Genomic DNA, 13,689 nt, shown 5'->3' on the forward strand with positions numbered 1-13,689 from the left:
GCAAGGTTTTTTCAAACAGTTAAAAGTTATCCTAGACCTAGGTCGCAAACACCAGTGGACCTAATCTGAACCATCAGTCTTGCACCAGTCCATATATGGGTTACCGCCTTTGCACGTAAAATCCGGAATGTGGACATACAAATGATGCCATTACATCAGCATTAATTTCAGTCCACTTGATTTCAAAAGGAATTAATCGACTATCACAACTGACCTGGGCGCACCTCCGATTTGTCGTTCAAACCTTGCGTAACATACTGTAACATAGCCATAGTAAGATGCTCGAATGGCTATACAAATGGCCACTAGTCCAGGCTAAAACCAAAAATTTTTTGTCCCATGTTACTGGCCCAAATAGGAACCGAGCACCAAAAACCCAAAACCACGAATCTGTGAGTGGCCTTTACATACATATTGATACAGCGCTTTAGTGCTCCAACAATTATCTCTTTCTCCGCCCTGTTTCTGTCCGTCTCCTCCTTTCCGCTATCTATGTCCATTTTCTCCCACCCATCTCCTCTTGCTCCTACCCTCCCCCTCTGACGTAAAGCCTTGTTCACTGTTATTGCAAATTCAGAATGAGTTGTAGGATTCTATCTAAGCTGGCAAGCTATATAAATACAGATTATCTGCAGCAAAATTACCTGTGGGGAAGAAAACAAACCAGCACATTGCTGTGTACACAATTCATGTTTAAAAATATGTGTAATGAGAAAGAATTTTTGTGTGAGAAACAGTTTGTCTCTTGGTTTGTATGCAAATATGTTTAATAATGTATCCTGTTTTCGTCCAAATGTTTATTAGAGTAACGTGTAAAATTTTTTCGTAATAATGTTTCCGCTTTATATATTTTTCATGTATATTTATATATTATATGTATTAAGACATATAGTCTTTGTCCGTCTGGATGTTTATTAGAGTATCGCGCAAAAATCTGAAATAAATTAGTCAAGAATTTTTCCAGATTTTTGGTAACACCTTTCCCCTAAACAGGGTGAAAATTTTAATTTGACGAACCAGAATAACTCGAAAGACATGCTTCATACGAAAAAATGTGTAGAATCCAAAATTGATTATTTTCGAGGGGGTCATCTGCTGGTGCTAAATTAGCCCTGGGAGTGGGGCGGGAGGCTACTTTAAAATTTCCAATGGGAATCCCCATTTTTATTGCAGAATCAGTTTCTACATAAAAAAAACTACGTACAGTTTGTCTTAAACATTTGTTTTGATTCTTGGCAGTTGGCGCTGTAATTCAAGAAAATCCATGTTCTCATTTTTGCGTGGAAAATGGTTACGGATAAATAAAAAATACTTATATACTTCATAAATTTTGATTCGCTAAAACTAAAACTCTCCCTCTTTCCCCATAGGGTGGGGTTTGAGAGAGAGGAATTAGAGTTTTACAAATGTTGACCCAAATACTGTATTAATTTTTTCCGCAGATTCGGATAAGTTTGTTTCGTCGTCATGAGGCCAAACAACTTTTAATTATCAAACAAATCATCTGAGTAGCTAATTAACTAACCAAACATCCTTTTTACTTATGAGTGAACTCATTAACTAAAAACCTAACTGACTCACGAATATCTATATTACGTATTTCTTTATATATCATATATATTTAAAGATAGATATAGAAAAAGACAAGTGTCTTCGAATGCAACATTGTGTCACATGATACATATATAATTATACGTCATATGGGACTCCAGCAGCTATGTAAAAAGACGTGCTTATTTGAATTAAATGCTGTGTCAAAATTTAAAGTCAATCGACCGACTGCTTTTCGAGTATTGCTAGGACAAGCATACGCAGGCTGAATTTTTGTATATAAAGATTAACGCATTTCGTGAATCCTATTATAAACCTGCTTATTGGTAAAGTTCTAAACTTGGCTGCGCGGTCAGAGGTGGTTTACAAATTAACGTTAAAACAATTACAGCCCTCGGTCACAGAATTTAAGTCATTTGTCCTGGTTTCGACACTTCTGTGAGTGCCTTCATCAGAAATGAAATATTCAAATTGGCCTATAACATAATTACAAAATTATGGGATGAATTTTTATATAAAAGTGTAAGTACTGACTAGCAGTACAAGAAAGAAACCTTTATATAAAAGTGTAAGTACTGAATATCAGTACAAGAAAGAAAATAGGCCAGTTTGAATATTTAATTTCTGATGAAGGCACTCATAGAAGTGTCGAAACCTGGGCAAAAGCCTTAAATTTTATCACCGAGGGCTGTAATCGCTTTAACTTTAATTTGTAAACGGTCGCTGACTACGCAATCATATTTAAAACTTTAAGATTTTTGCCTTCCCAAGCATCTAAGGATGCCTCTAAATATAAAGATCTAAAGAAGAAACTACTAAGTACAGGTATAGGCATTCAGTTTCATAAGCAATGTGAGTCAAATTCAACTATTTTGAATGTAATAATCGGTTTACGTCATTTCAAAAAAGATCTTTCAGGTGAATGTTAAGTAGCCTACTTATATTTACGGCTTCTAGATGGCACTCTTGGTGTAATGTTCACCTGCCCGTAGTTGCTAAAGCGGGCGCCTCAGTCTGTTGCTGCCTGTGGCTTCATTTGAATGAGCAGCCCGTAGTGGCTCGCCTTCCATGTATGCTTTTTTAAAAATTTTTGTGACAAAAGCCTTATCGCTTGATATTTATCTTATGCGTGACATGTAAGTACTGTTTCTTTCTTATACTATTAGTCAGTACTTTCACTTTTATAAAAAAAATTTCCCATAATTTTGTACTTACGTTATAGGCCAATTTCAATATTTAATTTCTGATGAAGGCACTCATATAAGTGTCAAAACCTGGTGAAAAGGCTTAAACTGTTGTGACCGAGGGCTGTAATTGATTTAACTCTGCTGATGGGTAATTTGATCACTAAAATTCAGTTTAAGTATTCAGTTATGGCCATAGAAGTTGCTAAATGTAAGATGTACCACTGTGAATTTGTTCCTGTAAAGTCAGACAGTGCTAAATGAAAATTTGTGGGTTAAAACTTCATGTTCAAGACAGTATTTCAGGCAGGGCAACTTTTTGTAGACATTGTTACACGCGCTCAGAACTAAAACATACACTGATGTGGCGTTAGAGTCAAAACTTCCACGTGTAGAAGCTATTTTCCGGCCATAAATCTCAATCTCTGAACCTAACTCAAAGACTTGGTATGTGCAAAAGGGACAAAAGAGAGAGGGGGCTCCTAGCTCGATTCCACTTTTCATCCCACGGTATTTCCCAGCCACTACAGTAAACACGGTGTATCCTTGTGCCATCCCTGTAGAGGATTTTCACCTACGGTTACAACAGTTTAATTAGATTTAACTGAGAAGCACGCGTAACTGTCCTCTGAAAAAAGCACCATAATTGAACAAAAAGGTTCAAATGGCTCTGAGCACTAAGGGACTTAACATCTGAGGTCATCAGTCCCCTAGACTTAGAACTAGTTAAACCTAACTAACCTAAGGACATCACACACATCCAAGCCCGAGGCAGGATTCTAACCTTCGACCGTAGCAGCCGCGTGGTTCCGGACTGAAGCGCCTAGAGCCGCTCGGCTACAGTGGCCGGCCATAATTGAACAGTAGAAAATTTTGTATTTGGTTTTAGAGTTATCTTGGCAACTTATTGTACATGTTGTCCGAGAAGTCTCTGTCTTAACTTCGTAAAATTTGTGAAATAAATAGTCGTGTTAGCAGTATCCATTCGCAAAATAGCAGCTGAAATTCAAGTGCCGGTCATCACAGCATGGACAGTCTAAAAAAATTTGAAAAATAAAAGACTTTAGACCGATGTTTTGAATGTCTTATCTTACAGCGACACGGATTTGTGAGTTGCAACGTGCCGTGCTTTGTTGCCATACTTTCAAAATTCAGTGCCTCGCTCAAAAGTGTTATTTTCTGATTAATGTGCGATATATTGCAGTTCATAGGATAGTGTGGTTTCCTGGTCAAAGGAAAATCCTCATTGCGTGCAGAAATTGGAATGGAACATGCTACTCGTTATATTATGGGCCGGGATGTCATCAGTGTACCTGTTTGGTTCATGCTTTTTTGAAGGAAAATTATTATTAGTAAATGTTCCTAAATGTGATTAATACCTGCACTTCAAGAAAAGGAAATCGTGCTTACAGCAGCATATCGCTCCAGCACACTTTGTTATTCATACAGGGTGTTACAAAAAGGTATGGCCAAACTTTCAGGAAACATTCCTCACACGCAAATAAAGAAAAGATGTTATGTGGACATGTGTCTGGAAACGCTTAATTTCCATGTTAGAGTTCATTTTAGTTTCGTCAGTAGGTACTGTACTTCCTCGATTCACGGCCAATTAGCCCAATTGAAGGAAGGTAACGTTGACTTCGGTGCTTGTGTTGACATGCGACTCATTGCTCTACAGTACTAGCATCAAGCACATCAGTACGTAGCATCAACAGGTTAGTGTTGATCACGAACGTGGTTTTGCAGTCAGTGCAATGTTTACAAATGCGGAGTTGACAGATTCCCATTTGATGTATGGATTAGCACGGGGCGATAGCCGTGGCGCGGTAGGTTTGTATCGAGACAGATTTCCAGAACGAAGGTGTCCCGACAGGAAGACGTTCGAAGCAATTGATCGGCGTCTTAGGGAGCGTGGAACATTGCAGCCTATGACTCGCGACTGGGAAAGACATAGAACGACGAGGACACCTGTAATGGACGAGGCAATTCTTCGTGCAGTTCATGATAACCCTAATGTCAGCGTCAGAGATGTTGCTGCCATACAAGGTAACGTTGACCACGTCACTGTATGGAGAGTGCTACGGGAGAACCAGTTGTTTCCGTACCATGTACAGCGTGTGCAGGCACTATCAGCAGCTGATTGGCATCCACGGGTACACTTCTGCGAATGGTTCATCCAACAATGTGTCAATCCTCATTTCAGAGAAAATGTTCTCTTTACGGATGATGCATCATTCCAACGTGATCAAATTGTAAATTTTCACAATCAGCATGCATGGAATGACGAGAAACCGCACGCAATTGTGCAATCACGTCATCAACACAGATTTTCTGTGAACGTTTGGGCAGGCATTGTTGGTTATGTCTTGAAAGGGCCCATGTTCTTCCACCTACGCTCAGTGGAGCACGTTATCATGATTTCATACGAGATACTCTACCTGTGCTGCTAGAACATGTGCCTTTACAAGTACGACACAACATGTGGTTCATGCACGATGAAGCTCCTGCACATTTAAGTCGAAGTGTTCGTACGCTTCTCAACAACAGATTCGGTGACCAATGGATTGGTAGAGGCGGACCAATTCCATGGCCTCCACGCTCTCCTGACCTCAACCCTCTTGACTTTCATTTATGGGGGCATTTGAAAGCTCTTGTCTACGCAACTCCGGTACCAAATGTAGAGACTCTTCGTGCTCGTATTGTGGACGGCTCTGATACAATACGCCATTCTCCAGGGCTTTATCAGCGCATCAGGGATTCCATGCGACGGAGGGTGGATGCATGTATCCTGGCTAACGGAGGACATTTTGAACATTTCCTGTAACAAAGTGTTTGAAGTCACGCTGGTACGTTCTGTTGCTGTGTGTTTCCATTCCATGATTAATGTGATTTGAAGTACTAAAATGAGCTCTAACATGGAAAGTAAGCGTTTCTGGACACCTGTCGACATAACACATTTTCTTTCTTTGTGTGTGAAGAATGTTTCCTGAATGTTTGGCCGTACCTTTTTGTAACACCCTGTATAAGCAAGTTGTTCTTTGATGAACAGTTTTTGGGCCACTGGATTGGGCGTGGTTCAGCAACAGTTCTAACATGCCAGGCGACACATTATAGCGAATAATCAAGTACCATGCGACTCAAGACAAGATAAAGGAAGAACTGCATAAAAGTATTGAGCTAGCCATTCGAAGCTGAGTCCTGACATGCCATGCATAACATGGAGACCCATAGATCTGTATAAGGCACGACGTTGCACACACAGATCAGTTGAATCCATAGTATTAAGATGTAAGTACTCCAATGTAGAATTTACTGTGGTGTTTGAGGCTTTCCTGACGTAACAACTGTTTGAAAAGTTCTCGGGCATAGCATCGGATAGTGTTGTCTAAATTGCTCAATATTTACACGAATTACAGCTCGTCATCTTCAGATTAACTAGTTCTAAAAATAATGAAGTGTCGCAACAGAAATGTAGACTTCCTCACAAAAAAAGGAAGCATCCAGAAGACACGGTTGGATGGCAACGAAACTTCGACGCACTGGTTAACAGAGTCAGCATTACCTTCACCTGACGGAATCTGACAAGAGTCTAATAGTGGGTCACTATTTAGACAGCTGGTCGACTCGCACGAATCCAAATTTGTGAAGAATTCCGGTGTGAAAATGGTCCTATGTTTCGGGTATGATAATCGTCCAATGTTGGAACGCATACTCGTCGCCAAGGCTCCAGTCGACCAAGCCTGAGGATCGCCGTATTCTGCACTAAGCAGCTCTTACGATCTGCGCCTGTCACCTGAGAAAAAGTAATTGACTTCTTGCAACATTCTGTGTCATCCCGCCTCGTTGGTCAAACGTTAGCATCTGCCGGACTAGACAGTTAACTTCCAATGCGTAGACTTTCGTTAACACCACAATACAAATGGTTTCGATCGGAGTGGCGCCGTTACCAGAAAACATGAAGACTACTGTTGACTAACTCACATTGTGTTGAGTGGAGAATCACAATTCTGCACTACCCTGGCTGATCATCCTCAGCGAATATGGCGGCGACCTGTGGAGAGGTCCCATTCTTGCAATATTTTGGACAGGCTCAGCAGTTTTACTCCTTGCGTCATGGTGTGCCGATCCCATTGAGTATGAATTCAGGTCACAGCTTGTAGTGATTTAGGGAACTATGATAGCGCAACGGTACGTCACAGACATCCTGTAATCGCATGTGTTACTCTCGTTCAAACAGTATCGTGGTGACATTTTGGAAAGGACAGTGATCGTTCACACATGGAACGTGTCTCTGAACTCTCTGCGTGATGTTGCAGTACTCCTGGTGCCAGCAAGAACTTTCAATAGAACATCTGTGGCACCAGCTCGGTGGTCAACTTCGTTCGAATGCCAGTATACGGGATGTCAAAGACTAGTTACAACAGCTGCTGGTCAGCTTCCCTCAGGAGATCATACAACGGCATTATGACTCCCTTGACAACCGAATAAGGGCATGCACCAAGGTCAGTGTGCGCGAAACGTCATACAGATAAGTGGGCTCATATAACCAAACTTTCTGTAAATTTGGACCGATTTTATAATCACTGAAATAACGACTCATACCTTCTCTAACCGCGAAGTTTCATTTAGTTTTCTTCACCATTTATGAACTGAAGTCTAGCACCTGATTTACCTACGATTGAGCCTATGTGATCATTCTGTTCCATATTTCGACTAATTGTTACACTTTGGTACTTGTACGAGTTGCCTGATTACAGTTTCGACTTATTGATGTGATGATCATAGGATACTGCTTTTTGAAATTACAATTAAATCAATACCATTAGCTGCTGACGGGGACAGTTGAACATGTATGCCCCGACCGGGACTATCTCTTGCTTACATGGCAGACGCTCTATCCATCTGAGCCGCCGAGGGCACAGAGGATAGTGCGACTGCAGGGATTTATCGCCGGCACGCTTCCCGTGAGACCCACTCTCTCTCAACTTACAGTCCACACACTACATTCGTAGTGCCCCTGCCATTATACCCATTACTCGCGACAGACAATCCACAGAGTCTCTTAAGAGTTCAGGCAAATCGTGTACATCCGCACTGAAGAAGGTCTTAAACGATATGGACATGTCCGAAAGAACAGATGCCATCTTCACACTGTTTTTTTGTGTCTTGATACCTTTTTGCATTTCTGAACACTTATAGAAAGTTTCAGATCTTCGCACAAGATTAAAATCTTAGCAAGGACTGAAAATATGGTGGCGAATCTCTAAGTGAAATGATCTACTGTGTAAATGAATCTATTTAGACATGATTTGATTCCAGTCACAGATGTAGGCGCTGTATATGATGCAGTTCTACAACGGCAGGACGTGGAAAAGGAAAGTATAATGCTACACCAAAAAAGCAAGTTCCTGGGAATGTGCATATTCAAGCTTTATGTCGCGAACCCCAAATTCAGATATTGTTCCGAAGCCAGAACTAGGATCTGGCAGCCAGGACCAGCCATAGTCTTGGGACATCATTTGAACTAGCACGTCCAAGCAGCTAACATCCCGGAGTCGAGTGACAAATAGGGATTTTACACACAAATGAAGCGAGGCTTGCGCTGCATGCGTAACTCCGGCCACCCCAAAACAGACGTCAGAGGAGATGTCCTAGAATGCTTTCTAATATGGTATGGTCCAAGATAGGGACCTTTATGAGGATTACAAATACGGACCCATCCGCGACCCAGAGAGACCAGGTATTCAGTAGACAGGAGACACTACCCCTATGTCGCTCGTTGACTTATATTAGTTGTTACCTTCGGCATGCTGTCACTGCTAACTGAGGACTAGTTAGCTGACTTATATCGGTATAAGTTTAGAGTCAGAATTAGCTAAGGTAGTCTTAGCTTTGGAGTAGTGCCTGAAGTGGAGTTCCATTATTATGAATCCATTCTGAATTTGATTTCTACCCTGCTTCCTTGAGAATTACAACGAGTTCAAAACTTGGAAACACTTCCAGCTTGTAGCCGAGTCGTACGACTGCAAGCAACCCACGCTACTTTTTCTCGTCGATTGCGTCGACTGAGGTAAGATCCCTTCTGTAAGGTGTCCTAACTCCGTCTTGGGACACGATATCCAGCCCCAGCCCGTCCACTTGCTCTCAGGAAACGACTGCGGCAGGGTGAACAATCTACACCAAAGAAACTCAAGTCGAGTTTAGCCCAGCCGTCACCGAAGGGACTTCCCGCTGGCCAAAAGTAAATGCAGCCACACATGGAAATTTCGATAGGAACGTGGTTCTATTGGCATCAACAGGACTTACGAGGGAACATCGCCAACCAGACACCATATTTTAAGGAGAACAAAGCACACTTGTGAGGTATCAGCCCCAGCAGCCGGCCCCGCTCGAAAATTATGACAATAAGTCTGACAGTACGCAAATATGACCTGAAAGCACAGCTTTTTAACTTCCGCCCGAACCAGTTGTTTGTCACTCGCTCCGCCTATCGTCTGAGTGCGAAGTACTGTTCTGTGTGGTGACAACCAGAGTCCTCTAATTCGCGGAAAGTTTAAAGCGAGAGAAGGCGAGTTGGGACGTGGATACGTCTACCCAACGTGTTTTGAAGTCTGATTCTACGCGAAAAATAGTAAGTAATGTAATACGCAAATGCCACGCACATACAGGATGTCTCAAACCTTTTGGGTCAAACAGGTAATAGTGGGTCCACAACCGATTGTGTTGAGATAGAAAAGCAATGATCGGAAATGCATATTTAGTGTGCTATGGACATACACAGAGTACAATTGAAAACAACAACATAACTCACAGAAACCGTTCCAAGCGACGACAGGCAGTCTCAATACACGTATTGCTACGACGCATGTAGTTCTGCCGCACTCTCAAAAGTTCTAGAGTGTCTCTCATACACTGGAAGAGGCAGCGGGTGACAAGGAGCGTACTAAACAAACATATTGTATACAAAACTTCCTGGCAGAGTAAAACTGTGTGCCCGACCGAGACTCGAACTCGGGACCTTTGCCTTTCGCAGGCAAGTGCTCTACCAACTGAGCTACCGAAGCACGACTCACACCCGGTTCGCAGGAGAGCTTCTGTAAAGTTTGGAAGGTAGGAGAGGAGATACTGGCAGAAGTAAAGCTGTGAGGACCCGCTGTGAGTCATGCTTCGGTAGCTCAGTTGGTAGAGCACTTGCCCGCGAAAGGCAAAGGTCCCGAGTTCGAGTCTCGGTCGGGCACACAGTTTTAATCTGCCAGGAAGTTTCATATCAGCGCACACTCCGCTGCAGGGTGAAAATCTCATTCTGGAAATATTATATATTTCTTAGCTCATAGCACGCGTATCATGTCACAACCGCTTGTATCGCACCGCCATTTTACCCTACACCGCACCCACTCCACTACACTAAACTACACTACACTACACGCCACTACACCTCGTGTCAGCTGTCCACTGCATCAAACAGCTTGTGCAGCTGCACGGTTCGTCTACTTGCAATTCTGGAGAAGTAAGGATGCATCGCCAACCTCTGCTGCTACGAAATGGTAGCCCTACAGCATCAGTCACTCTGACCTGACAGATAATTAATGGGGACGTAAGACTTTTAGCAGCTGATGCAGTTATCTATCATTACTGTCTAAGAAAGCTGCCCAAATATACAGTCCTTGCTAAGGTATTAATGTAGTAGGAAGATCTGAAACTTACTTTAAGTGCTTAGACAAGCAAAAAGATATGCTTCATAAGACACAATATCGCAGTATCCTATAGGGTGACAATTATTGAACTATATAAAAAAAAACGTAAATTAGTTACAGACCACGGCGTGCACACACTTCATTCCAAACGTGAACGTCACTACAGATATTCGGATTTACTTTATGACATGTTCGATATGCCTGCCATCATTGGTGATGATGTGCTGCAGACGAATATCGAAATTCCCCATAACCCCGCTGAAGTGTCGGAACATCAATGCTGTCGACGACCTCCTGAATAGCTGTTTTCAGCTCAGCAATGGTTCAAACGGCTCTGAGCACTATGGAACTTAACTGCTGAGGTCATCAGTCCCGTATAACTTAGAACTACTTAAACCTAACTAACCTAAGGACATCACACACATCCATGCCCGAGGCAGGATTCGAACCTGCGACCGTAGCGGTCGCGCGGTTCCAGATTGTACCGCCTAGAACCGCTCGGCCACACCGGCCGGCTAGCTCAGCAATGGTTTTGGGGCTATTGCTGTACACATCGTCTTTAATATAGCCCCACAAAAAGGAGTCGCATGTGTTCAGATCCGGAGAATATGCCGGTCAATTGAGACCCATGCCAGTGGCCTCTGGGTACCTCAGAGCAAGATGTTCACTTTGGATAATGGGGATGAAATCATCTTCCAAAACTTTCACATACCGTTCAGTAGTCAACGATCCACCAAGGAATGTCGCACCGGTTATTCCGTGACCGGACTTTGCACACCACGCAGTCACGCGTTGATAGTGAAGAGACTTCTCGATGTGGAACTGCGGATTCTCAGTCCCCCAAATGCGCCAATTTTGCTTACCGAAGAATCCATCCAAATGAAAGTGGGCATGCGCACACTAATTTCTATCTCGGTCCGCGGCGATCCGTGCAATCTGAATACCCTATCGCAAAACCGTTCACAAGTTATGACGACTTTATTTCAATAGTTTAATTATTGTCATCCTGTATAACTATCACATCAAAACGTCCAAATTGTAATCAGGCAACTCCTGCAAATACCTGGGTGCAACAGTTCGTCGAAATATGAAACAGAATGATCACATCGGCACAGTCGTATGTAAATCAGGTGCTAGACTTCGGTTCAAGGGCAGGGCACTGGGAAAGTGGAGCCTACAAAGTAGATTTTTTTGTTTACAAACGTTCATCTCACTCATCTTAGGGTATTATTGGTCAACAAAAGATAGGTTTAACAGAGCATCTTGAACGTATACAACGAAATGCAGTTAGAATTCACACTGGTTTGACTCAAGGAATAGCGTCACAGAAACGCTGACAACCTAAAATGGCAGATGTTTGAAGACAGACGTCAAGTGTGAGCGCATTGTGCATTTATTAATTTATAACGTCGTTTTCATTGCCGGCATCATCACTCAGAACAAATAAGGCGAATTTCACTGTCAGTTTCGGTAAAACAAACGCCCAACTGGAGCGATCGATTTTTTTGTCTCTCCCATAATGACGCTCAGAGTGTTTAAAAAATATCTGTGTTTTTAGACAAGGTAATATGGCCTGAAACAAGAAAAAGTGTCCAGTAAACATACGCTCTATAATGCATACCTTAAAAGTTACGAGCGCTTCTCCATCTCCGCTACTGTGAAACAGATCTGTTCTACTGCAAGCTCTTTGCTATTACCAACGACCTACAGAATGCAGAAAAACAAATGAGAACACATTGTTCTGATATTGTCCATAGATACAATTTGCAATAAACATTTGTTGGTGCTGTTAATGTAAAACGAATTCACAGTTCCGGGTAGGTGCAGACGCATACATTAGTTCTAATGGAACCAGTTTGTGTTTTGGTAAATTCGTGAAAAGCTTTTACGTTGCAGTTCTATCACTGCACTTATCAGTGTAATTGAAGCCTATTATTCCACAGGGGAATGGCAGACGTGATCTTCTGTGGTGGTCTGGCACAGATGAAACCACAATGTAAAGGCGTTTTACAGGGCTATAAAAAAAGTCGTACCAATAGAAATAATGTATACGATGCATTTACCCAGAACAGTGCATACTATCAACAGTAATAATCTTACAGATATTTACTGCGTGCTGTATCGATGGAAAATAACGAATGTGTCCTAATTTGGTTTACTGCATTCTGTAGGTGTTTCACGCTAGCGAAGGTAATAAAGTTACAATGAAATGAATACTCCTGGCTGCATACAGGCGTTGATATAAGTCAACGGGGACAGTTGAAAATGTGTGTCCCGACCGGGACTCGAACCAGGTATCTCCTGCTTACATGGTAGACGCTCTATCCATCTTGTTGTTGTTGTTATTTTTAAGCGTAACAACGATCCGTAACGTTATCACTTTTTTATGTCATTTTTGTTCTACATATCGTTCGTTGAATTTGTTCATGGCGGATGTCCGATGACACTCGTTCAGGTTGTTTGTCGATCCGTTTACTCAGTTTTTTTTATTACAGAGGGCAGCTAACGCTCTGACCCAACACGCTGAGCTACCGTGCCGGCGTTACTCGCAGCTTTACTGCCGATTCCCGTAAGAGTTCGGACACTGTTTGTGCATCTGCACAGAAAAAGATGGTCAAATGGCCGGTTGAGAATGGCTCTGAGCACTATGGGACTCAACTGCTGAGGTCATTAGTCCCCTAGAACTTAGAACTAGTTAAACCTAACTAACCTAAGGACATCACAAACATCCATGCCCGAGGCAGGATTCGAACCTGCGACCGTAGCGGTCTTGCGGTTCCAGACTGTAGCGCCTTTAATCGCACGGCCACTTCGGCCGGCAAATGGCCGGTGAGCCTTATATATATGTGTAAAGTTATCATGGTATGCGTTTCAGAGCCAATGGAAAAATATGGAATGCATTTTGTTTGAACACCCTGCATATTAACGTATGTAGAAAGGTTTATTCACAAAAATGCAGTTTTTGGAGAACCAGATTTATGTGAAGAATCTGTTACAGTCTCCCCAGAACCGCATTAGTAGGATTACAGGTATTTTGCTTTGTTACTATTTCATCCCTCTCGTCCCGTATGGGTGATGGGTAGGCTGTCGGGAGTACAATATTCCGCTCTTCAGCCAAGAGCATTTATAAAAATGTAAGAAAGATAAGGAAAAAATGCCTTAGCATTCTTTACACCTTTTAAATTAAAAACCAAAGGCGGACAGCTAAAAAACGAAAAATAGGTACATTTTAAGAACACACAGCAGAACGGTGAAATTAT

This window comes from Schistocerca piceifrons, chromosome 7, assembly GCF_021461385.2.
Source record: "Schistocerca piceifrons isolate TAMUIC-IGC-003096 chromosome 7, iqSchPice1.1, whole genome shotgun sequence".
NCBI classification, from domain to species: Eukaryota; Metazoa; Arthropoda; class Insecta; order Orthoptera; family Acrididae; genus Schistocerca; species Schistocerca piceifrons.